The sequence below is a fragment of the Schistocerca cancellata genome, chromosome 6, assembly GCF_023864275.1.
Source record: "Schistocerca cancellata isolate TAMUIC-IGC-003103 chromosome 6, iqSchCanc2.1, whole genome shotgun sequence".
NCBI classification, from domain to species: domain Eukaryota; kingdom Metazoa; phylum Arthropoda; class Insecta; order Orthoptera; family Acrididae; genus Schistocerca; species Schistocerca cancellata.
The window spans coordinates 512,737,241-512,762,026 of record NC_064631.1 but is presented as its reverse complement, the minus strand read 5'-3'; the positions used below and the strand labels follow the sequence as shown (position 1 = coordinate 512,762,026).

The following is a 24,786-nucleotide window of genomic DNA, read 5'->3' as shown; positions in this document are numbered from 1 at the left end:
CAAATTTCTCTTCTTCAGAAATGCTTTCCTTGCCATTGCCAGTCTACATTTTGTATCCTCTCTACTTTGACCATCATCAATTATTTTGCTCCCCAAATAGCAATACTCATTTACTACTTTAAGTGTCTCGTTTCATAATCTAATTCCCACAGCATCACCTGATTTAATTCGGCTACATTCCATTATTCTCGTTTTGCTTTTGCTGATGTTCATCTTATATCCTCCTCTCAAGACCATGTCCATTCCATTCAGCTGCTCTTCCAGGTCCTTTGCTGTCTCTGACAGAATTACAACGTCATCGGCGAACCTCAAAGTTTTTATTTCTTCTCCGTGGATTTTAATTCCTACTCCAAATTTTTCTTTAGTTTCCTTTACTGCTTGCTCAATATACAGATTGAATAACATTGAGGAGAGGCTACAACCCTGTCTCACTCCCTTCCCAACCACTGCTTCCCTTTCATGTCCCTTGACTCTTATAACTGCCATCTGGTTTCTGTACAAATTGTAAATAGCCTTTCACTCCCTGTATTTTACCCCTGCCACCTTTAGAATTTGAAAGAGAGTATTCCAGTCAACATTGTCAAAAGCTTTCTCTAAGTCTACAAGTGCTAAAAACTTAGGTTTACCTTTCCTTAATCTATTTTCTAAGATAAGTCGTAGGGTCAGTATTGCCTCACATGTTCCAACATTTCTACAGAATCCAAACTGATCTTCCCCAGTTTCTGATCTTCTACCAGTTTTTCCATTCGTCTGTAAAGAATTCATGTTAGTATATTGCAGCAGTGGCTTATTAAACTGATAGTTTGGTAATTTTCATATCTGTCAACACCTGCTTTCTTTGGGATTGGAATTATTATATTTATTCTTCTTGAAGTCTGAGGGTATTTCGCCTGTCTCATACATCTGGCTCACGAGATGGTAGAGTTTTGTCAGGACTGGCTCTCCCGAGGCTGTCAGTAGTTCTAATGGAATGTTGTCTACTCCCGGGGCCTTGTTTCAACTTAGGTCTTTCAGTGCTCTGTCAAACTCTTCATGCAGTATCATATATCCCATTTCATCCTTATCTACATTCTCTTCCATTTCTATAATATTGTCCTCAAGAACATCGCCCTTGTATAGACCCTCTATATACTCCTTCCACCTCTATGCTTTCCCTTCTTTGCTTAGAACTGGGTTTCCATCTGAGCTCTTAATACTCATGCAAGTGGTTCTATTTTCTCCAAAGGTCTCTTTAATTTTCCTGTAGGCAGTATCTATCTTACCCCTAGTGAGATAAGCCTCTACATCCTTACATTTGTCCTCTAGCTTAGCCATTTTGCACTTCCTGTCAATCTCATTTTTGAGATGTTTGTATTTCTTTTTGCCTGCTTCATTTACTGCATTTTTATATTTTCTCCTTTCATCAATTAAATTCAATATCTCTTCTGTTACCCAAGGATTTCTATTAGCCCTTGTCTTTTTACCTACTTGATCCTCTGCTACCTTCACTATTTTGTCTCTCAAAGCTACCCATTCTTCTTCTACTTTATTTTTTCCCCCCATTCTTGTCGATCGTTCCCTAATGCTCTCCCTGAAGCTCTCTACAACCTCTGGCTTTTTCAGTTTATCCAGGTCCCATCTCCTTAAATTCCCACCTTTTTGCAGTTTCTTCAGTTTTAATCTACAGTTCATAACCAATAGATTGTGGTCAGAGTCCACATCTGCCCCTGAAAAAGTCTTACAATTTTAAACCTGATTCCTGAATCTCTGTCTTGCATTATCGCTGCAAATTTGCCTTTTAGTGGTCAAGTGACAACTAATTACCTACCTGATGAATAATTTAACTCCATTTATCTTTTATCCTTGTTCTGATCTCCGAGGGGGGACTGCTCGGGAGGATGTTGTCATCAGGAGAAACAAAACTGTCAAACTACAGGTCAGTGATGGAATGTTAGATTCCTTAATCAGGAAGGTAGGTCATCAAATTTAAAAAGGGAAATGGAAACGTTTAACTTAAAGCCGATATACAATCAAAACTAATGGAGACTCCTGGTTCAATCAATAAACTAAGGTATCTTACAGAATGCTCACCAGAGCAGTGCAAGCTTTCTTTAAGTAATCAGTCCACCAAAGTCCAGTTCATGCAGTGACAAGAGTCCAGCCAGTTATTGATATAGAGTCCAAAAAATAAAAACTCACAAACCAAGTCAATAGGGAGAACCAAACTGGTAGACTTACCAGCACAAAAAATGCAGTACATCAGCACTGTGATAGAATTACAACTGGCTCAGATCTGCCTGGGCTGACTTCTATGATTCAGGATTCTGGTAGTTATGGCCCCATCAGAGGGCACTCCTGGTAGCAGACACCATACTGGAAGTGGTGCCATGGCTGTTGACAGTAATGTTGCACCACCTACTCTGTTTCCAAAGTGATGTGAGGTGGTGCCACTATAGTGGGAATTATTTAAAAATGGTGGCAGGAAGAACAGTACTTCTGGCCAGGTGAGTACAGGTTTGTCAAACACAAAATCATATAGGGGTAATCCAATAATAGATCTAATAATCAGTAACTAAATAGGGATGCTAGTAAGCATACTGAATGCATTATAATAGCCAAGACTGACAAAATGCCAACACCTATCGCATTGATGCAAGTTTATATGCAGACTAGCTCCACGGATGAAGAAGAGATGGTTAAGGGAGATGAAAATTTAATTGTGATGGGGGACTGGAACTTGATAACAGGGAAAGGAAGATAAAAAAAAAAAATACTGGAGAACATGAACTGGAGGAGAAGAATGGAAGGGGAAGTTGCCCAATAGAAATTTGCACCTAACAATTTAAGCATTGCTAATAGTTGGTTTGAAAATTGAATACATGGAAGATCTGTGAAGACACTGGAAGATTCAGATGGATCATATAATGGTAAGAAAGAGATTTTGAAACACATTTTTGGACTATAAAACTTTTCCAAAGGCAGCAGTGGACTCTGACCATAATTTATTGGTCGTGAACTGCAGATTATACAACTGAAAAAAATTGTAGAAAAAATGAGGAGACAGGACATGGGTAAGCTGAAAGAACCAGAGATGGTTGAGAGTTTCAAAGGAGCATTCAGCAATGATATGACTAAAACAGGGATAAGGAACAAAATTAAAAAACAAGTGGGTAGTCTTCAGAGATGAAACAGTGATAGAAGCAGAGACTCAAATAGGCAAAAAATATGAAACCAAGTATGAATCCTTGAATAATGCATGGGATATTGATTCTAACTGCCACAAGAAGAAAATACAAGACTGCTGCAAATGAAGCAGGGAAAAGGGAATACAGACATCTAAGAAATGAGACTGACAGGAAGGACAAACTAGCAAATCAGGAATGAAACTTCCTGGGAGATTAAAACTGTGTGCCAGACCGAGACTGGAACTCAGGACCTTTGCCTTTCGCAGGAAAGTGGTAGAGCACTTACCTGTGAAAGGCAATGGTCCTGAGTTCAAGTCTCAGTCTGGCACACATGTTTAATCAGCCAGGAAGTTTCATATCAGTGCACATTCCACTGCAGAGTGAAAATTTCATTCTGAAATCAGGAATGGCTAGAAGAGGAATGCAAAACTGTAAAAGACTGCATGACTAGGTGAACGATAGATGCTGTATCATTCTAATGTTCATTGATTAAAGAGTATATTATAAAGAAACATATCTGATCTCAGTGTAGTAATATCAATGTCAATTTTTTGTTCATATTTTATAAAAAATATATGAGCTTCCTTCAAATCCTTTGGACTCATCTGTTTTCCTAAAAGTAAGACATCCATATTTGTACTCTTATGCTAATTGTTGATAACAGCCATATTTTGAGATACTGTGAGTTAGTATTCTTTACGTATACCTGGCATATGTCACTAATTATTTGTATTATATGATTTAGCTGTTTATTTCTGCTGTGAAGCATAAGTTTGATGGTGTGGTGATTGCACGCCATCTACACACAATTACATGCATCATTACATCATTTATTTTAGAAACTGCAGTCTGACTTGCCTTAAATATGAAGTCTGATTATTCTTTTCGTGAACCGCAATACCTTTCACTGCACTTTTCACACGCTCACACATCACCCAATTTATTGCTATCTAACATTGATCTCTGCGCCTGAGTTCATCAGAATAGGACCAAAAAACAGTTACATGTGCAGAGTCAACTATAGTGGGAATTTTATGTAAAACATGTTTCAATTCAAAATTAATCTGAGTCATTTCAACTCCCATTACAGCTCTCACCATATATCCCATCACAAAACAATTAACATTCTACCAGAACTTTGCTCAGACTAATGCATACCTGTTAGCCAGGACTTTGCATAAATTGTATAAATATTTTATGTATATTGTGTGTGTCATTACATTGCACTGTTGTAATATGTATATGTACATGTATATAAATATAATAGAAGGAAACATTCCACGTGAGAAAAATATATCTAAAAACAAAGATGATGTAACTTACCAAATGAAAGTGTTGGTATGTTGATAGAGACACTAACAAACACAAACACTCACACAAAATTCAAGCTTTCGCAACCCACGGTTGCTTCACCAGGAAAGAGAGAAGGAGAGGGAAAGACGAAAGGATGTGGGTTTTAAGGGAGAGGGTAAGGAGTCATTCCAATCCTGGGAGCAGAAAGACTTACCTTAGGGGGAAAAAGGGACACGTATACACTCGCACACACACACACACATATGGCCTTTACATATGTCTGCTTGTGTCTGTATATGTGCAGATGGATATGTGTGTGTGTGCGAGTGTATACCTGTCCCTTTTTCCCCCTAAGGTAAGTCTTTCCGCTCCCGGGATTGGAATGACCCCTTACCCTCTCCCTTAAAACCCACATCCTTTCGTCTTTCCCTCTCCTTCTCTCTTTCCTGAGGAAGCAACCATGGGTTGCGAAAGCTTGAATTTTGTGTGTGTGTTTGTGTTTGTGTTTGTTAGTGCCTCTATCAACATACCCACCCTTTTGTTTGGTAAGTTACATCATCTTTGTTTTTAGATGTATATGTGTATATTCATACTTGAATGATTCATGGAGGAAAATAATGGTAGAAAGATCAGTCTGGTGAGGATTGAATAATAAACCATTTATTGGAACCACAAGAAAAATTATGATATCAAAGGAATTGCTGACTGTGCTCAACATATCAAATCAGGTAATGACAATATACTGTACTCTATTACAGTACTTTATGTGTAGAGTGGTGTCAGTGCAGTCAGTACTCATTCAACAGTTTCCATATTATATGAGCGACATTCAATTAGTAATCCAACATATTTTCTTTCTGAAAACAGTTTGGATTTATTCAAGAATCCTGTGTGTACATTATTCTTCACTCTTTTGGTTACAAAACCCTATTTTTCAACATAATCTCTGTTCAGTGCCATGACCTTACCTCACCTTAGTAGTGGAGGACCTATGTGCCTGCATGGTAATACTCAACTGGTCAATGTCAGAGCCAATGTCTTGCTGCATCAATAATCTCCCCATCATCCATGTGCCACTTACCACAGAGTACATCCATTGTTGGGCCAAATGGATGGAAGTGCAAAACCCAGGCTGTTAGAGGGATAAGAAAGAACAGTCCAGTGAAGTTTTGGGAGCTCCTCCATGGTGTGCACACTTTTTGGATATCCAGTTGAGCAGTGAGGTGTTTGTTGGTGATCCATCAGTCACCTCAAGTGAGAAAGCCTGCACATTCCAACATTGCTGGAGTCACAGCTTGTGAGGATATAGCTGGTTTTGTAAAACATATACAAGCCTTTGGATAACATTTTACCCTCAGCATTATTGTATGATTGAGCAAATGTGGATCTTTTGAACTAGGTTCAGCCAACATATAACTAGCATTTGTTGTTTAATATATTAGTGTGATGCTCTGCTTTCATTTGGTGGAAATTTGTATGAGAATATCTGCACATTCCAACATTGCAGGAGTCACAGCTTTTGGGGGTACAACTGTTCTTTTTTAAACATACACAAGCCTTTGGACAGCCTTTGTACCCTCTTCATTCTTGTATGACCGAGCAAGCAACATATTGTTAGTTGATATATTAGTGTGATGCTGTTTTCATTTGGTGGGAATTTATATGTTTGAGGTACTCCCAGAGCATTATTCAGTGACACAGAGTCTCCTTACAATGTGCTTGTGTCATATTCAGTGCTTCCTCAGAGTCTGCAATGGCCTGCGCAGCACCATGAAACCCTCCTGTAGAATTCTTCTCAAGGGGCTTCTCAACAGTCAAATAATAGTTGGAAGATTCAATGTAAAACTTTTCAGTTAGTTCACAATTGGTGTTATTTCTGACTTGAGAACATCTCACTTTTGTCAATTGAATAATTCAATATTCAAGGATTGAAACACGATAATAAAGAAAGTCATTGTACAGTATACATACTGTCTATCAGTAGCTTGGAAATATTGCAAGAACAGTTTTTTTTATTTATTTTTTATTTTTACACACACACTCACCCACACACACACATACACACACACACACACACACACACACACAGTTGTTGTCCAACCAGCACTGGGGCCTAGTTGCAAGAAGTTGCAAATTATCAGCACAAACCCTCGCAAGCTGTGCTTTGGTCAGCTGGAATGCAGGAGATCAGATAGGTTTGCATGACTTTTTTGTGATTATGACAGGTGACTTGCCAAATGACTCACTGTGCTTTTGTCCACTGCTAGGTCCCTGTATATGTACTGCAAGCTCCTTTTAATATCTGTCATGCTCTGATTTTCCACGAAAAGAAACTCAGTGGCATCTCAATTACAGTTGTCATTTTGAGGACTACGTATAGGGCCACCATCTATTGAAACTTCATGAACTATAGGAACTAAAGCGGTAATATTCCACATTGTCTCACAACAAATTCTGAATTTTTCAATTGAAATTCACCAAGGAAAAATGTGTTGCATTACTTAGTGAATACCCCCAATAATAAGATAAATACTTTCATTATCACAAGGTTTAACAATATGATGTAATGTATTGTACAAGATGGAGAAATTGATGTCCCAAGAGTGCATAATGGCACTGCAGTTCCACTGTTTTAGCTTAGATGTGTTGTACTGCAAGATTGTGTAAAATTCAGTCACATTATGTTGTTGTAGTAAACACTGAATCCAGTGCTGATGAAAATGATTTTGATTTTGCAATTTTATACTATACACATGCTTCAGTGCACAAAGATGAACCATGAGCCGAAGATGAAGATTATAATGCTATTGTCAATCCTGCAATTCATCCTATAATTAGATTATGGTGACCCTGACTACCAGTCAAGTACCAGATTTAAATGCTATGTCGTACCTAGTGTTAAAAAAGAAGAATTAAATTTCCACTAAATTGTAATTTGAAATGTCTGCCTTAAGTAATGAAATGTATACTAAAAATGGTGTACTGAAAGTGATATGGTAGCACAGAAAAATGAATCGTCCACTGATATTTCTACTAAGATGTCAACAGACATGTCAGCCAAATTTTATGAACTGTGCACTAAATTAGCAAGTAAAATTTCCACCATACATAGAGTATTGTGAAGAAGTTCCTGGTCCAATAATGAGTCTGTTTGCAGATGTTCCTAAATTAACTTTACAATGTAATACATTTACCACCGACATAGCTAATTTGGCAACCCAGCAAACTACCATACATAATGATGTAGTTATACTGAAAAAATGCAAACAAGGATTTGCCCAACCAAATGAAACAACTGTTTGAAGAACACAAAACAATGACTGAATCTGTGTAGAAATTAAATCTTAAGATAGAAAATTTTACTACAGAACAGCAGCCTAATGTTAAACTGCAATCTTATGCACAGCCAGAAAACTTTGACAAAGATCATTCTGAGTTGCTTTCCAGTAAAGAAAAGATGTGTAAATGAATGTTTAGATTCTGAACTGTCATGCATAGTTCATCAATCTGTAAATGTTTTTTGTCCCAAGGAAAAAATCTAGGTGAGGGATGCTAATCCAGAAATAAAACAGTTAATGACTGTAGTAGATAAATATTTGCCACAGTAGCAGGAGAATGTCATGTCATAAGTTAAATAAATGCAGCAAGAGCTAGCCAGGATTAAGCAGTGTGTGAACAGTTCATCTCTTACTATTTCTAGAACAGGTGGAAACGTTAGTCCTATTTCCTGTAGGCAAGACAACGGAAATAAGATGAATCCTAATGGTGTGTCACATGACCAAATATTGCACAGTATGGTGGTGACACCATAATTGTCATCCATCCTACTGAATGAAAGCCCACTTCAACATATTTCAAGTATTCATTCCAGAAAAGAAAAGCATACATTCCATTCTATACATGCAGTCTTTTAAAAATGTACTGCCCAGGTAATAGATCAATAAACAGAGAATACAGTAAATTACACATTTCATACAAGGAGAGGGTGCCCTTTGGGCCACTGAAACAGATGAGAATTGCCAACATTATGTTCAGTTTGAGCAGGCATTCTAGCAAAATATTGGTCTGGCAAGACTTAGGAAGGAATTATTAATCCCAGAGCCCTTTAACAGCAAACAGGGCAGCCTTCACAAGTACTTCAAAAAATATATAAACAAGACCAGACACTGGGGAGGTCTGATTTCTAATGGGGATGTACTCAGAATTTTGAAGGCTAAATTGCCAATGGATATCCGGGATACTAGTACAAATACTGGAAACTTATCTTGGTCACTTTGTATCATTCTGGGATTCTCTGGAGCTCATACAAGAGGTGTCAAGAGTGATCAGCCACTACAATGATAGTGCAGCACAGTCTCCAATGCTGTGGGTGCAGTGGTACCATCATAGCAACCAAAGAGGCAATAGTGTGCTTTATGTGATGCACTCGGAACTGCCTCACATGCAAAATTTGCATCAATTATGAAAATAGAAATGGCCAAAGGCAGAATTTCCATAATGACCGGAACGGAAACAGCAGAAACAACAACAACAGCAGCAGCAACAGCAACAGATAAAATTCACCTGTGAGAAGTGATTACTAACAGATTACACATAATAATAACAGGCACAAGACATAGGAGGTCCTGGTACATACTCATATGTTTAAAGGTGACTTGTGGACTTGAAAACTGACTTTGAACATTATTGAGGTGGCAAATGAACCAAGTTCCTGAAATATGGGATCAACAAACTAGATGCAGAGCCCTCAAATGCTGACCATGAGGTGGTCTGGGGGCAATGTAGGAAATTCAATTGAAATGCCACACTACATTGATGATAGTGATATCAGTGAAGAATTAGCAAATGATCAGTTTAAATGTAATGAGCAAAGTAAGGAAATTGTACAGGCTATTATACATGCTTTAGTGCAAGGTGTACTATTTCACTTTGTGCATCATATGGTTGCTATGGTAAGTATTATGTTCACCAGTTTGTATAATAAAATATGATTGATTGCAAAGGGCTCCTACATGCCTTCCAGAACTGTCGAATTCTGGGCAATATCTACAAAGGGCTCCTACATACCTTCCAGAACTGTCGAATTTTGGGCAGTATCAGAGCAATAAATTGTGGAATGTCAGGATTCAGGCACAGGTATAAGTAAAATTTGGAAACTGAGTAATACAATGCTCTTTCTCAAAGACAAATGGGCTTACAGTCAAATTTATTTTGGGCCTAGACATTTTACATGAGACAGACACAATACCAGACTTCTCTATGGGTAAATGCTATTTGAATGTCCAGAGCCAAAGCATCACCATAGCTCTGGTAAAGACAAAAGTGAACCATAGTAAGTCCTGACAATCTACCACTATTGACTCATCACAAAGTAATGAACTATAAAGGTTATTGTTGAAGTATGTACCTGTATTTAGTAAAAAATAAAGTATCATAAACACTTATAAATCTCATATGAATGTCTGTCCCCATGAGATTTATCCAAGCAATACCTATTCCATCCCATGATCTAAGAAGGCTGTGGTTAGTAGTGAAATAAAACAGATGCTGGGGTGACATACAGTTGAACCACCAATGTTTCCCTATTGCTATCTGCTGTTAGTTGTTACAAAATCTGGAGGGAATGTTCATTTGGTTTTGGATGCAAGGGCAATTAACAAGATTATCATCTCCATATAAACTAATCTGGAGTACCTGGATGAGCAAGTACAGAAATTTATTGGATTTAAATTCCTCATTACCATTGAGTTACAAAGTTTCTATTGACAGGCGAGACTCATGAAAGAATCTAGGAAATACACTGCCATAATTTTTGCTGGTAGAAACTATCAGTTCTGTGTACTGCCATTTGGCTTAAGTGTATGCTCACAAGTACTTATAACTGCACTATATATGGTATTGGCACCTGAACTACTTGATCAAGCTGACCTGTACATTAATGATGTGCTAATAGCTATAGATACATGGGAAGGACATACATAGTTACTAGGAAAGATGCTGCACAAAACAGGCACACCTATGTAAATTACATTATGATAGGAAACTGCAAGCAGTACCTAGGTAGTTAAGTAACTTGCATAAAACTTACATCTTTAGAATTATATGACAAAATTTTGAATAAAACTAAAGTTCACATAACCATAGTTGAGGGTCTACAGATTTCCAGAGGATCAAATTCATGATCTTTTCATGAATTTTTCATTACCTCTTTAGTTATATTCATGACCTCTCAAAAAATGTGCATGAGACAATGACAAAAACATTTTTTGTGTGAATCTGAAAGCTGGCTGAAATGAAAGCTGAATGTAATAATTCTTATATCAGTAAAAATGTATGTTAGCATGATTAATGTAACTATGTATGTATACTATTCATCAAATGCTATAAAAACATTAAACTCTCACACAGTATGAATACTTTCAGATATATTTATCATCACATCAATTAAAATACACATTGTTTAAATATAGTAATGTAGTGAAAACTTACAATTTTCCTTAAGACAATATAACTATTCTGAAGGTGCAAAATTTATATCAAATGTTAAACTTCAAAGTAAAAGGTTCTGTGTTTAGGTTTCTTAGCTGAACTTGAAATTTCGACATTTAAAACTTCAGCTTCTTCTTTTGGCTTTTCTGTAATCATTCTTTTTTGATCACTTTTGTTTCTTGAACTGTTCTTCCTTTAAGATTGTCCACTCCATTTTCATCACATTTCTTCTGTCTTAAGGTTTCTACTCTTCTTCACAGCTACAATGTTATGAAAAGGAGAATTGCTACTCACCATGTAGCAGAGATGCTAAGTCACAAGATAGGCACAACAAATTGATTCTTCACAGCTAGTATCACTGATTTTGTAACGTCCACACCCAGTTGTTTCTCACCATTAAGTAAACCACCTAGCAAGTGAATCGCATTGTAAACACCCTAAGTTTTCAACAAAAATGTCTTTGTTAATAGAAAAGCAGCTTTCAACTGCAGCAATTCCATTAAACCTGAATAACAGCTTCTGCATGAACTTGATGAAGTCATGGTTCAAACTTTGCAGTAAATTCATCAGAAAGTGATCAAATTTCTTGTCCTTGTGATTGAATTGTTTCATTTGTTTTTCAGAACAGTCACAAAATTTAAAGTATTCTCTTTTCACTACGTCAGCTGTTGATGGCATCATGCTTTTTTGACACAAATTCTTCCAGTGCAATTCTCATTTTAGAATTTCCCAAAATGGAGCTCTGCATAACATCAGATAATAAATATAAGCCGCCTTTGACTATCTTTAATTTCAAAGGCCTCTTCTCAACAATATTTTGATACAAACTTTGCAAAATACCTGTATACTCATTTCTGAAAATAAGGATCTCTTTCTCTGTGTAATTCTTGCTAGCACCTGTGGCACCAACTCCAAAATCTACACAATGACTTGTTTTATGATTACACGCTGTGCTAACATCTATAACAAGTGACTTGCCAGAATTTGTTGTCATTCCCATAACACTTTTCTTTAGGAACTGAAAAGCAGTGCTATGTATTAAATTGAACTAATCTTCATACAAAAAGGGGAAGAGAGAGTCATTTGATTGATACTTATTTAAAAACTGCTCACATTCCACTGATAATGATGTAAGAAGCTCAAAGTTTGCCCAAAGCAATTTATCTTCTAAGTGATGTTTAATTTTTTCAAAGTTTCTACTTCCTGATGGTCTTTTATGCACTTCAGTAACATACTTCTTCAAATGTGGAATAAGCTCAAGTGCTCTCTTCATGACTTCAGTATTTTCAACCCATCTTATAACACAAAATATGAGAGGAAAACACAATGATATTTGAGAGGGTTACCCTTCATGAGGGAAAATCCTTTATAAAGTTTCAGATCACCCTAAGAAATTCATAAATATTCCAACCACGTTTATTATGGGCAGTTTTCATAGTTCCATTCATTACATGAAGTGAGCAAGTGCCATAGTGAAACATTTGTGGCTGATTATCTTCTTCACTTATTAGAAATGCTTGCAGATCATGCAACATCTTAAAGTTCACAAGTGGCCCATACACTGAAATCTGAATTACATTCTTAGGTGATGAATTCAAACCATTCAGACCCTCCAGGAAACTTGACTGTAAATTGGAAGATGTGACAGAAATAGAAAACATAGATGTTAAATATCTTTTAGATACATACTGTTTTTGTTCATCCGAGAAATGAACCACCAAATCCATCTGCTCCTTTTGGACATCTTTTCTTAAACTGTCATCATATGACACTTTTGAGTCGTCATGTTGTAGCCATTTTCCACTGAAACTCCACTCCCCAGTCACCCTGAAAAATTTAGGAATCAACTACTTTAGTTTCCAGTATCTGAAGCTAAAAATAGGGCAATTAACAACATGTTTCTACAAGAGCATATACACAGGAGCCTGTTAATTACACTGCATGTAGATGATAAATGTGTGATTAGGGCAGGGAGTGGGGTATCTGAGCTTCAAAATTTTACCACTTACCCGCAGAACAATAAATTCCGTTTTAATTGAGAGAGGTAAATCGTTCCCTGTGTAATGATTTTTAAACATTACTGCTTAACTTACATTGGCCTGTGGCTTATCGATGCAGTGGATGCTGCGAATAATGAGAACACCATGAAAATTTCAAGCTTGACAAATTATTTATTGACATCAGCTAATTGACAGAACTGACATAATTGCAAAACAACTGACGAAACTGAGCTAAACCGAACTGAACTGCACTGACTCGTGTAGTAAACAAAACTTGACTGACTTCCTGCGCAGCATCACTGCGTTGCTTTAAATACCATTTTAACAATCACTACCATTGTTAATTTATTATTTTGTAATAACAATTAAAAACAATTTCATCTAAACTAACTGCTGTTACATTTGTACAGGTTATAAAATATAATGTCAGATAACATAATATTTTTATCGTCATCTTGATTTTATGTGTAAAAATTAATTCACAATCTGATTTCAAGAATTATTTTGATTTTACTTTAACTTTGTAATTAGTGACTGTAAGGATCTTATCGCTAACATTTGTTTCAAGTATATACTTCGTGCTTTGCAAGATTGCATAAATTTAATACACACACGTTTCCTCAAATACCGGAATATCATAAATTTGGGTGGTGTAACTAACAAGAGGTAAATATCTGCTCAATGTACAAGCATCATTAATTACAATGAATTACATAAAATGAATAATGAATGGAATTACATCACTGGATAATGATTGTTATTTTCATCTGAATGGTAATGAGGTTTTTGTGTTAGCAAATTCACCAATTGCAATTACGGAAATTAGAGGCATTAGTTGTTTATGCTAACATTTGCTAAACATTTATTACTTCAGTTTCACAATCTGATATTTAATTTGGGATAAGTACATATTTTTGTTAATGACAAAATTCTATTAACAATTACGAGAATGTACATCATTCCAGAATATTCTATATGTATTTACAAAGAAAAATAGGTTTTTGGGCAGACTGAGCCTGAACAATACGTATAAAAATACACATAAAAGGCCCTAGGAAGCACTGAATCGTACAATAAATACACGGATGCATATAAAAAAAAAGGTGGTATCGGACAGTTCATAATGATCCTGGGGAAGGTTGTTGCATAATACCTGGAATAAATAAATATGACTCTCTTCATATAGCATTCTCTGTGGATGCTAACGTAAGTATGAGATTTCATATTTTTGCGACTTTTCTTCTTTGAGCTAAGGTGCTATCTCTCAAGCCCAATTTATACCAAGGTCATCACAAGCAAACACAAGCAAATACACATTCATGTGGACAATGTGCAAGGATTCACTAGTGTCCACCATCCATACTTGTGCCTGCAAATAAACATTGGCACTGCAGCAAACGGAAGAGAACATGAGATAACTAAGCAGCCATGCTGTATTTTGTTGTTTTCTTATTTCTACTTGAGTATGATGAAAATATGCAGTTTCCATGAACGACCACATGAATCAAATAGTGGGGAAAGCAGATGCCAGACAGAATCATAGAAGAACCTTAAGGAAATATAACTCATCCACAAACGAAGTAGCATACAAGGTGCTTGTATGACTGATTCTTGAATATTGTTCATCAATCTTGGACCCATGCCAGGTAAGACTGATAGAAGAGACAATAGAGAAGATCCAATAAAGAGCAGCACATTTTGTCACAGGATCATTTAGTCAGCATGAGCAAAGTAAGCAATGAGAATGATCATGTCTTTTGTACATTTTTAATTTTAATTAGCATTATAGATACACACTTGCAGTTTTTTACAAAGGTTGTGCTTATTCACTCCATTCCTGACTGATGCAGGCATGTAACCAGTTGAATGTTTCAGTCCTTCATCAATTTTCTACCAGTTTTAAGAATTTATTCTGTTTCATCGATGCTGTTCAGTGAACACCCAGTGTGGTGTGTACTTTTTACAACAATGAATGTTTGCATAGTGAAATATTTACTGGTATTTCAAATGCATTAAATACTGATATGTACTTACATTCTTCTTGTAACAAAAATGATATTGCCATCACTGTCAACTTTGATACTTTCTGCGAGTTCGGGCTCTTACCAGATGTATACGTGGACTAGTTTAGTGTCTGCTGCTTCGCTCACATAGCGTGTATGACCTGCAGAGATTTTTTTGGTTTTCTTTAATCTGATATTTATCTTGCTCACAAATTGCACCACCTTCTAAGCTTCTCATGCTAATTAAGGTCATATTGTTTTCTGAATGTGCCTCTGACCAGAATGTCATTCTGGTAGCTGGAGCCCAAAGTTTTTGGTAATCATGCCTTTGTATTCTTGTAGAGATATTTCCATAGCGACTTTCATCCTGTAACAAATATTTATTTATACATAACTGAGAAGTTAAATACCAAATTTAATTAATTTAGCTTTGAAATTTTTGTAAATTAAAAAAAAAATATTTTCTTAATTTTCTTCCTATATTGCACTCCCTTAGGTGCTGAATTTCCAGAAACACTGAAACATGTATTTTTTTTATTTCTAACTGAAGAATCTAATACCAGTTGCCATAGATATAGCCTTAAAAATTCTTTAGGAGGTAATTATTTATTTTCAAAAAAAATTTTCATCTGCTGTTTTAACTCCTTATTGGTTGAATTTTCAAAAACACTGATACACGTATTTATTATTTTCTGACTGAGAAACCCAATACCAGTTTCTGTAATTCTAGATTCAAAATTCCTTTAACAGGGACATACTTTCAAAAAGCCTTTCATCCTCTATGTCACTCCCTTAGGAGTGTAATTCTGGACAATCGCTTACAGTGTAAGAGTGAAACACTCTCCAAACTTTTAAGTTTCTATCCCTAGTGGTTTGGGCTGGGTGATGATGAGTCAGTGAATCATTCTGACCCTATTTCACCCCCTAGGGGTTGAATTTTCAGAAACAGTGAAACTTGTATTTTTTTGTCCCTAGCTGAGAAACCAAACACTAATTTTCAAAGATTTAGCTTTAAACATGCTTTCACAATGAAATATTTTCATAAAACATTTCATCCACACTTTCACCCCCTTAGATGTTGAATTTCCAAAACCAGTGACGTGTATGTTTTATTTCTAACAGAGAAACCAAATACAAATTTTCAGAGATTAAGATTCAAAATGAAGTATTTCCCTAAAAGCTTTCATCTCCTGTTTTACTCCCATAGTGGTTGAACTTCCAAAAACAGTGAAACACGTTTTTCTTCCGTAACTGAGAAACCAAATTTAAATTTGAAAGATTTAGCTTTAAAAATGCTTTATAATAAAATATATTCATAAAAAGTCTCATCTCTTATTTCACTCCCTTAGGAGTCCACATACTTTTTTTATTTGTAACGAAGAAGTCAAATACCAGTGTTCATAGATGTAGCTTTAAAAATAGTTTAGTAGTTCTTTAATGATGATGCATTTTAAAAAATAAGCTTTCACCCACTCTCTCACCCCCCATTGGTTAAATTTCCAAAAATGCTGAAACACATATTTCTTTATTTCTGACCAAGAAACCAAATACCAATTTTCATAGGTCTAGCTTCAAAACTGCCTTAAAGGTGACATTTTAAAAAAAGAAACTTTCATTTCCTGTTTCACCCCCTTAGGATCAAAATTTCAAAAAATCCCTTCTTAAATGATGTGTACACTATAAAATGCACACCTTCTCCAAATTTCAAGTTCCAATCTTCAGAGGTTGTGGTTGGACGATGATGAGTCAGTAAGTCAGGACATTGCCTTTTATGTATAGAGAAGATTTTAGATATGTGGATAGTAAAATAGTTCTATAAATTTTCAAAATAGTACAGACAGAAAATAAAACAGAGCATATTCATATCACAACTGTACAACCAGTCTTGTTTGTCAAAATTCAGCTGAAGGTCCTGTACTTCAGTGAAATTATTTGCTTATTGGCATGCGTTGATCTTCCAATTAGTTTAATTTCCATTTGCTTCTTATGCAGTATCCAACGGTTCCATTGTTGCCAGCTTTGTCACTGAACTGTGCTGTCACTATTTGTGTTTTGTTGTGTTATTTCCATTGTTTTTCATTATTTAACATGCCAGTATGGACAGTGATATCAGTTTCAATAATTCAAAGTACTTAACTGACAATTACATCCATCAAGCACACTGCTGATTTTGTGGGAGTTCATAGCACAATGGTGCATCATGTATGTGGGGAGAGGGGGGGGGGGGGGAGGAGGGAGGGAGCGAGAGAGAGAGAGAGAGAGAGAGAGAGAGAGAGAGAGAGAGAGAGAGAGAGAGAGAGAGAGAGAGAGAGATGATTATCAGAGCTCACCTTGAGCCAGTGTCTATTTAAGTTTAGCCAGGCTATGCTTAAATGTAACTTAAAATACTTTGTTCAAGTTGTTAATGCTTCTGTGGAATAAAGTTGTGTTCAGTCTACTGGTCATGTTGTACTGAACCTAACTAACTACAACACAAGTGGCAATGAGTATGGTCCTGTTCTCCACTCAGATTTCTACTCTGGTTCATTCTTACGATGGCTGAGGGTGTTATTGAGGACATTTTACATCAGCTGGTCAAACAGCAAGAATCATTTGCCACAGCATTGCACCAGCAATCACAGATGCTGGACAATCAAACTCAGGTACTTCAATCATTGGCTTCTGTCCTGTCTAGACGGCAGGCACATCAGTCTGCATCACCTGTTGTTTTGGCCTCCATGGCCCCCTTGGTTTACCCACCTCCCTTTTCTACATACGATGAGTCCATTGAGGAATGGGACACATACAACAAATGTCTGCGACAATACTTTCAAGCTTTTAGGATTACTGATGCTATTTTATGTCATGCCTTGTTCCTTTCATTGATACTGCCAGGAATGTATCAAGTCCTATGTCAACTTGCCTTTTGCAGGATCTGCCTTCTTTAACATTTAATCAAATGTATGAACTTCTTTCAAAATATTACTGTAAGCGCATCTGTGTTATTACATAATGGGTTGAGTTTTATCTCTGTTGGCAGCAACCACATCAGTCCTTTTGAGCATGGGTGGCTGAACTCCATGTGTTAAGTCATCATTGTCATTTTGTGTCTGATGTGCATAAAGAGCTGTGTACTGATCAAATGGTGAGAAATGCTATCATTCAATTAGCTCTGGATCATGAGGTGCAAGAACAGGCCTTCCTATGTGAAAATCCATCCGTGTCCACTGTTTTAGCTATAACACAGTTGTTCAAGGTGATGCGAGCTGCAGATTACCAAATTAAGTCATGGTGTGAGGTACTAGCAATCCAACCCTCTCCTTCACACCAAGCTTCAGTTAGTTTTCAGAAGGAAGACATAGTTGTGGTGGTCCACATATGATCACAGGGTCAAAGCAGTTGACCTCTCTCCCAACAGCAGCTGCACCAACAAAGTAAACAGGCCAGTTAACATCAACATATGCTTTCCATGCTCCCATCCTGCCATTAGTGTTCCATTAACCATGAGTGCACTGACTGCCCAAAATGCTGGGCCATGTCGTAACTGCAATGAAAAAAGTCACATTGTTTAAAAAATATCACATTGCTTCTGTTTGTAATGCAAAAATTCAGCAGTTCAACACCGATATGGATACAGACACAAATTTATCAGCTATTTCTGCTGCGCCGAACAAGCTTTTCATTGATTTTACGTTTTTTTTCCCCCCCATGAACCATGGACCTTGCCGCTGGTGGGGAGGCTTGTGTGCCTCAGCGATACAGATAGCCGTACTGTAGGTACAACCACAACGGAGGGGTATCTGTTGAGAGGTCAGACAAACGTGTGGTTCCTGAAGAGGGGCAGCAGCCTTTTCAGTAGTTGCAAGGGCAACGGTCTGGATGATTGACTGATCTGGCCTTGTAACAATAACCAAAACGGCCTTGCTGTGCTGGTACTGCGAACGGCAGAAAGCAAGGGGAAACTACGGCCGTAATTTTTCCCAAGGGCATGCAGCTTTACTGTATGATTAAATGATGATGGCGTCCTCTTGGGTAAAATATTCCGGAGGTAAAATAGTCCCCCATTCGGATCTCCGGGCGGGGACTACTCAAGAGGATGTCGTTATCAGGAGAAAGAAAACTGGTGTTCTACGGATCGGAGCGTGGAATGTCAGATCCCTTAATCGGGCAGGTAGGTTAGAAAATTTAAAAAGGGAAATGGATAGGTTGAAGTTAGATATAGTGGAAATTAGTGAAGTTCGGTGGCAAGAGGAACAAGACTTCTGGTCAGGTGACTACAGGGTTATAAACACAAAGTCAAATAGGGGTAATGCAGGAGTAGGTTTAATAATGAATAGGAAAATAGGAATGCGGGTAAGCTACTACAAACAGCATAGTGAATGCATTATTGTGGCCAAGATAGATACGAAGCCCACACCTACTACAGTAGTACAAGTTTATATGCCAACTAGCTCTGCAGATGACGAAGAAATTGAAGAAATGTATGATGGAATAAAAGAAATTATTCAGATTGTGAAGGGAGACGAAAATTTAATAGTCATGGGTGACTGGAATGCGAGTGTAGGAAAAGGGAGAGAAGGAAACGTAGTAGGTGAATATGGATTGGGGCTAAGAAATGAAAGAGGAAGCCGCCTGATAGAATTCTGCACAGAGCACAACTTAATCATAGCTAACACTTGGTTTAAGAATCATAAAAGAAGGTTGTATACATGGAAGAAGCCTGGAGATACTAAAAGGTATCAGATAGATTATTTAATGGTAAGACAGAAATTTAGGAACCAGGTTTTAAATTGTAAGACATTTCCAGGGGCAGATGTGGACTCTGACCACAATCTATTGGTTATGACCTGTAGATTAAAACTGAAGAAACTGCAAAAAGGTGGGAATTTAAGGAGATGGGACCTGGATAAGCTGAAAGAACCAGAGGTTGTACAGAGTTTCAGGGAGAGCATAAGGGAACAATTGACAGGAATGGGGGAAAGAAATACAGTAGAAGAGGAATGGGTAGCTTTGAGGGATGAAGTAGTGAAGGCAGCAGAGGATCAAGTAGGTAAAAAGACGAGGGCTAGTAGAAATCCTTGGGTAACAGAAGAAATATTGAATTTAATTGACGAAAGGAGAAAATATAAAAATGCAGTAAATGAAGCAGGCAAAAAGGAATACAAACATCTCAAAAATGAGATTGACAGGAAGTGCAAAATGGCTAAGCAGGGATGGCTAGAGGACAAATGTAAGGATGTAGAGGCTTATCTCACTAGGGATAAGATAGATACTGCCTACAGGAAAATTAAAGAGGCCTTTGGAGATAAGAGAACCACTTGTATGAACATCAAGAGCTCAGATGGAAACCCAGTTCTAAGCAAAGAAGGGAAAGCAGAAAGGTGGAAGGAGTATATAGAGGGTCTATACAAGGGCGATGTACTTGAGGACAATATTATGGAAATGGAAGAGGATGTAGATGAAGATGAAATGAGAGATACGATACTGCGTGAAGAGTTTGACAGAGCACTGAAAGACCTGAGTCGAAACAAGGCCCCCGGAGTAGACAACATTCCATTGGAACTACTGACGGCCTTGGGAGAGCCAGTCCTGACAAAACTCTACCATCTGGTCCGCAAGATGTATGAGACAGGTGAAATACCCTCAGACTTCAAGAAGAATATAATAATTCCAATCCCAAAGAAAGCAGGTGTTGACAGATGTGAAAATTACCGAACAATCAGTTTAATAAGCCACAGCTGCAAAATACTAACACGAATTCTTTACAGACGAATGGAAAAACTAGTAGAAGCCAACCTCGGGGAAGATCAGTTTGGATTCCGTAGAAATACTGGAACACGTGAGGCAATACTGACCTTACAACTTATCTTAGAAGAAAGATTAAGGAAAGGCAAACCTACGTTTCTAGCATTTGTAGACTTAGAGAAAGCTTTTGACAATGTTGACTGGAATACTCTCTTTCAAATTCTAAAGGTGGCAGGGGTAAAATACAGGGAGCGAAAGGCTATTTACAATTTGTACAGAAACCAGATGGCAGTTATAAGAGTCGAGGGGCATGAAAGGGAAGCAGTGGTTGGGAAGGGAGTGAGACAGGGTTGTAGCCTCTCCCCAATGTTATTCAATCTGTATATTGAGCAAGCAGTAAAGGAAACAAAAGAAAATTTCGGAGTAGGTATTAAAATCCATGGAGAAGAAATAAAAACTTTGAGGTTTGCCGATGACATTGTAATTCTGTCAGAGACAGCAAAGGACTTGGAAGAGCAGTTGAATGGAATGGATGGTATCTTGAAGGGAGGATATAAGATGAACATCAACAAGAGCAAAACGAGGATAATGGAATGTAGTGGAATTAAGTCGGGTGATGCTGAGGGAATTAGATTAGGAAATGAGACACTTAAAGTAGTAAAGGAGTTTTGCTATTTGGGGAGCAAAATAACTGATGATGGTCGAAGTAGAGAGGATATAAAATGTAGACTGGCAATGGCAAGGAAAGCATTTCTGAAGAAGAGAAATTTGTTATCATCGAGTATAGATTTAAGTGTCAGGAAGTCATTTCTGAAAGTATTTGTATGGAGTGTAGCCATGTATGGAAGTGAAACATGGACGGTAAATAGTTTGGACAAGAAGAGAATAGAAGCTTTTGAAATGTGGTGCTACTGAAGAATGCTGAAGATTAGATGGGTAGATCACATAACTAATGAGGAAGTATTGAATAGGATTGGGGAGAAGAGAAGTTTGTGGCATAACTTGACCAGAAGAAGGGATCGGTTGGTAGGACATGTTCTGAGGCATCAAGGGATCACCAATTTAGTATTGGAGGGCAGCGTGGAGGGTAAAAATCGTAGGGGGAGACCAAGAGATGAATACACTAAGTAGATTCTGAAGGATGTAGGTTGCAGTAGGTACTGGGAGATGAAGAAGCTTGCACAGGATAGAGTAGCATGGAGAGCTGCATCAAACCAGTCTCAGGACTGAAGACCACAACAACAACATGTTTTTTTTCTGCAAAGTTCTGCACATGCAAATGGATACAGGAGCTGTGTAACATTGCTAAACTCACAAACTTATATGTACTTGGACTCCTTTCTGCTTCCCCCTGTGTCACAAAAGTTAGTAAATTACAATAAACAGAATATTCCTATTCCCAGCCAATTCTCTGGCTCAGTGACCTACAAGTCAGTAGTCCAGTCACTTACATTTCTTGTTGTGGCTAACGCACATACAAAGAATCTTTTTGGATTAGATGCTTTTAAGTTGTTTGGTTTTACTATTTCAGGTGAGGTGAATTTAATGTCTGAACAAGTGCCATATACACAGTTAAAGCATTCTGAGTTTTCCTCTTTGTTTTCTCTGGACTGAGGTGTGCCAACAATTTTCAAGTGCAAGTTACCATGAAACCTTCTGTTCAGTGTCATTTCTTCTGGACCTGTCTGGTTCCAGTGGCACTCAGGGAACAAGTCAAAGATTGATTAGATCGTCCCATGGAATCCGGGATTGTCTGTCTTATTGCATCAAGTGAATGATGTACTTCCTCAGTCATAGTAAAGAACTCTTCAGGACAATTGTGCCCCTGTGGTGATTTTAAAGTTTCTGTGAACACACAGCTTATAGTTGGCACATACCTGAAACTGCAACCAGACTAACTCTTTACAGAGTTTTTGGGTGCCTATTTACAATGCCCTTTAGATACAGAGTTACAACGTGTGTTAGTTGTCTATACCTCTTTTGAACTATACCAATACCTGTTGTTGCCTTTTGGAGTCACAATGGTTACTGATATGTACCTAGGGAATGAAAACATTTGGAAATGGATTTGATGAAAACCATAAACAAGTATGCAAAAAATATTGTCATATGTATGTAAAATGAGACTTCATACCATCATACCCTGCATCTGATAACAAACAATAGAATGTAATAAACAATGGAACATATATGATATCTGCTTCTATAAAACCAATCCCATAGGGTCAACACTAGGTAGAACTGACGGACTAAAAGACTTATGAGTTTTTTACTTGCCTCCAAAATTGCCCAAATCTTGAAATGAAGACATGTATACAATATTATAACAAAATCCATTCTATGTGAAGTGACATAGTTACGAGTTCATTAAATATAACGACATATGAAAGAAAAATGTTGTGTAGCCACTATACTCACCATGACACAATTGAACAAAACCATTAGGATTGACTGTGGTTTCAGTAGTCATTACAGTACATTCTTGGAAAAAGATTTTAATATCATTGCTAGATGAGGATTGAGTTATAGAAATAATTAAAAGGAAGAAAATAAATGAGTATAACAGAATCTTAGTAGCATCATAATGGATGTGTCAATGTAGCTGGTAGATATGTCTGTATTATCTGCCTATATTTAAATACGGTAACATGGTTGAACCAAGTTATGGGTCATAAAAAGGAACAAAGAACACATTGAGCAGTCAATGAATTCACAGCAGCCAATTTGGTCTTCAGGTAGGTGAATGTGTGAAGCTAGTGTAATAAAATGCCAGTGAAGTTCTCAACGAAATTTTTATTCTTCACATTCTTTGTTCATTCAAGGTACACTTCAGATATAATTTTAAATTAATTAAAAATTTCAGTTTCCTCCAGTAAAGCCATGTAATATTCTTTGTATAACTTATATAGCAATTTCAAATTCCTGTCCATGTGGCCTGTGGTGTAAGCCTTGAGATGCCCATTTACGGCTACATTACTAGACTTGTGGATGTGCTCTTGAAACCAGTGTTCCTGTTTGACCTATATAGAATTTATTGCATGACTCACAAGTGATTTTATAAACTCCTGTTTCTTTGAATATTGCTTTCTTACTTGACCTATCCTTCAGCAAAACATTGACATTATTTTGTGTCTGAAAGACAATTGAGACATTAATTTCTTTCAAAATTACACATATTTTATCTGAAATGTTTCCAATATATGGAAAAATGATATATTTGTTCTTCTTTTTTGTATTAATTTTTGAGAGTGTAATTTCTCCAGAATTAATGGCCTGCTTCATCCTAACCTTCTTTTTTATTAGTCTGCCTGTGGTAGAGGGGTTATACCCATTTCTGACACCTATGTACTTTAGTGCATCTAATTCAGTGTTCAACTGTTCACTTGTCATAGGTATTTTTAGTGTTATTTCAACCACTATTCAACTAACAGGTGGAAATATTAATATCTGTATTGGTTTGGGTGACAGAAAGTTTCATGAATAAGTATGTCAGTTGCAGTTGGTTTCCTGTAAATGCTGAATGCATGCTTATTGTAAGTTATTGATAATGTCAGGTCTGAGAAGTTAATTTTACAATCTCTATCTATTTACAATCTCTATCTATTTCCACAACATCAACTTTCAATGAACAATATTATACAATTCTAATAAATTCTGTGTCTCCTCTTCTTTACCATTAAACAGAATAATTGTATCATCCACATACCTTCTATAACAAATCGTTCTAATGAAAATTTCTGATCCACATTTCGTGATCTTGTCCTCTTATGGAGTCCATAAAAATATTGACCGGAGTCCCACCAAGACAGCAACCCATGGTTAACCCATTATATGTTTGTAGCAATGAAAATAATTGATTATTGATAATATAATGTAAATGTATAGATAAAAAAAATCTTCTCACCAAACAGCAGCAAGGGAACACAGACACACACACACACACACACACACACACACACACACACACACACACACGGATTTAACTCTTACAATCTTTCATAGCCAGTGGTTTCTTCTTCTGGCAGAAGAGTTGAAGGGGTAGGAAGAGGAGTGAAGGAAAAGGACTGGAGAGATTTAGGAAAAGGGGTTGTTGTTATTCTTGTGGCTTCAGTC

General features: G+C 37.0%; 1 long non-coding RNA gene across 1 annotated transcript in view; it reads left to right on the top strand.

Annotated features, from left to right (window-relative positions):
- Window positions 1-14,346: 14,346 nt before the first annotated feature.
- Window positions 14,347-24,786, top strand: part of LOC126190955 (uncharacterized) — a 58,974-nt gene continuing 48,534 nt past the window's right edge. Inside the window, exon 1 of the long non-coding RNA XR_007538301.1 lies at window positions 14,347-14,592. This is a non-coding gene — a long non-coding RNA (uncharacterized LOC126190955). The remainder of the gene's footprint in view (window positions 14,593-24,786) is intronic.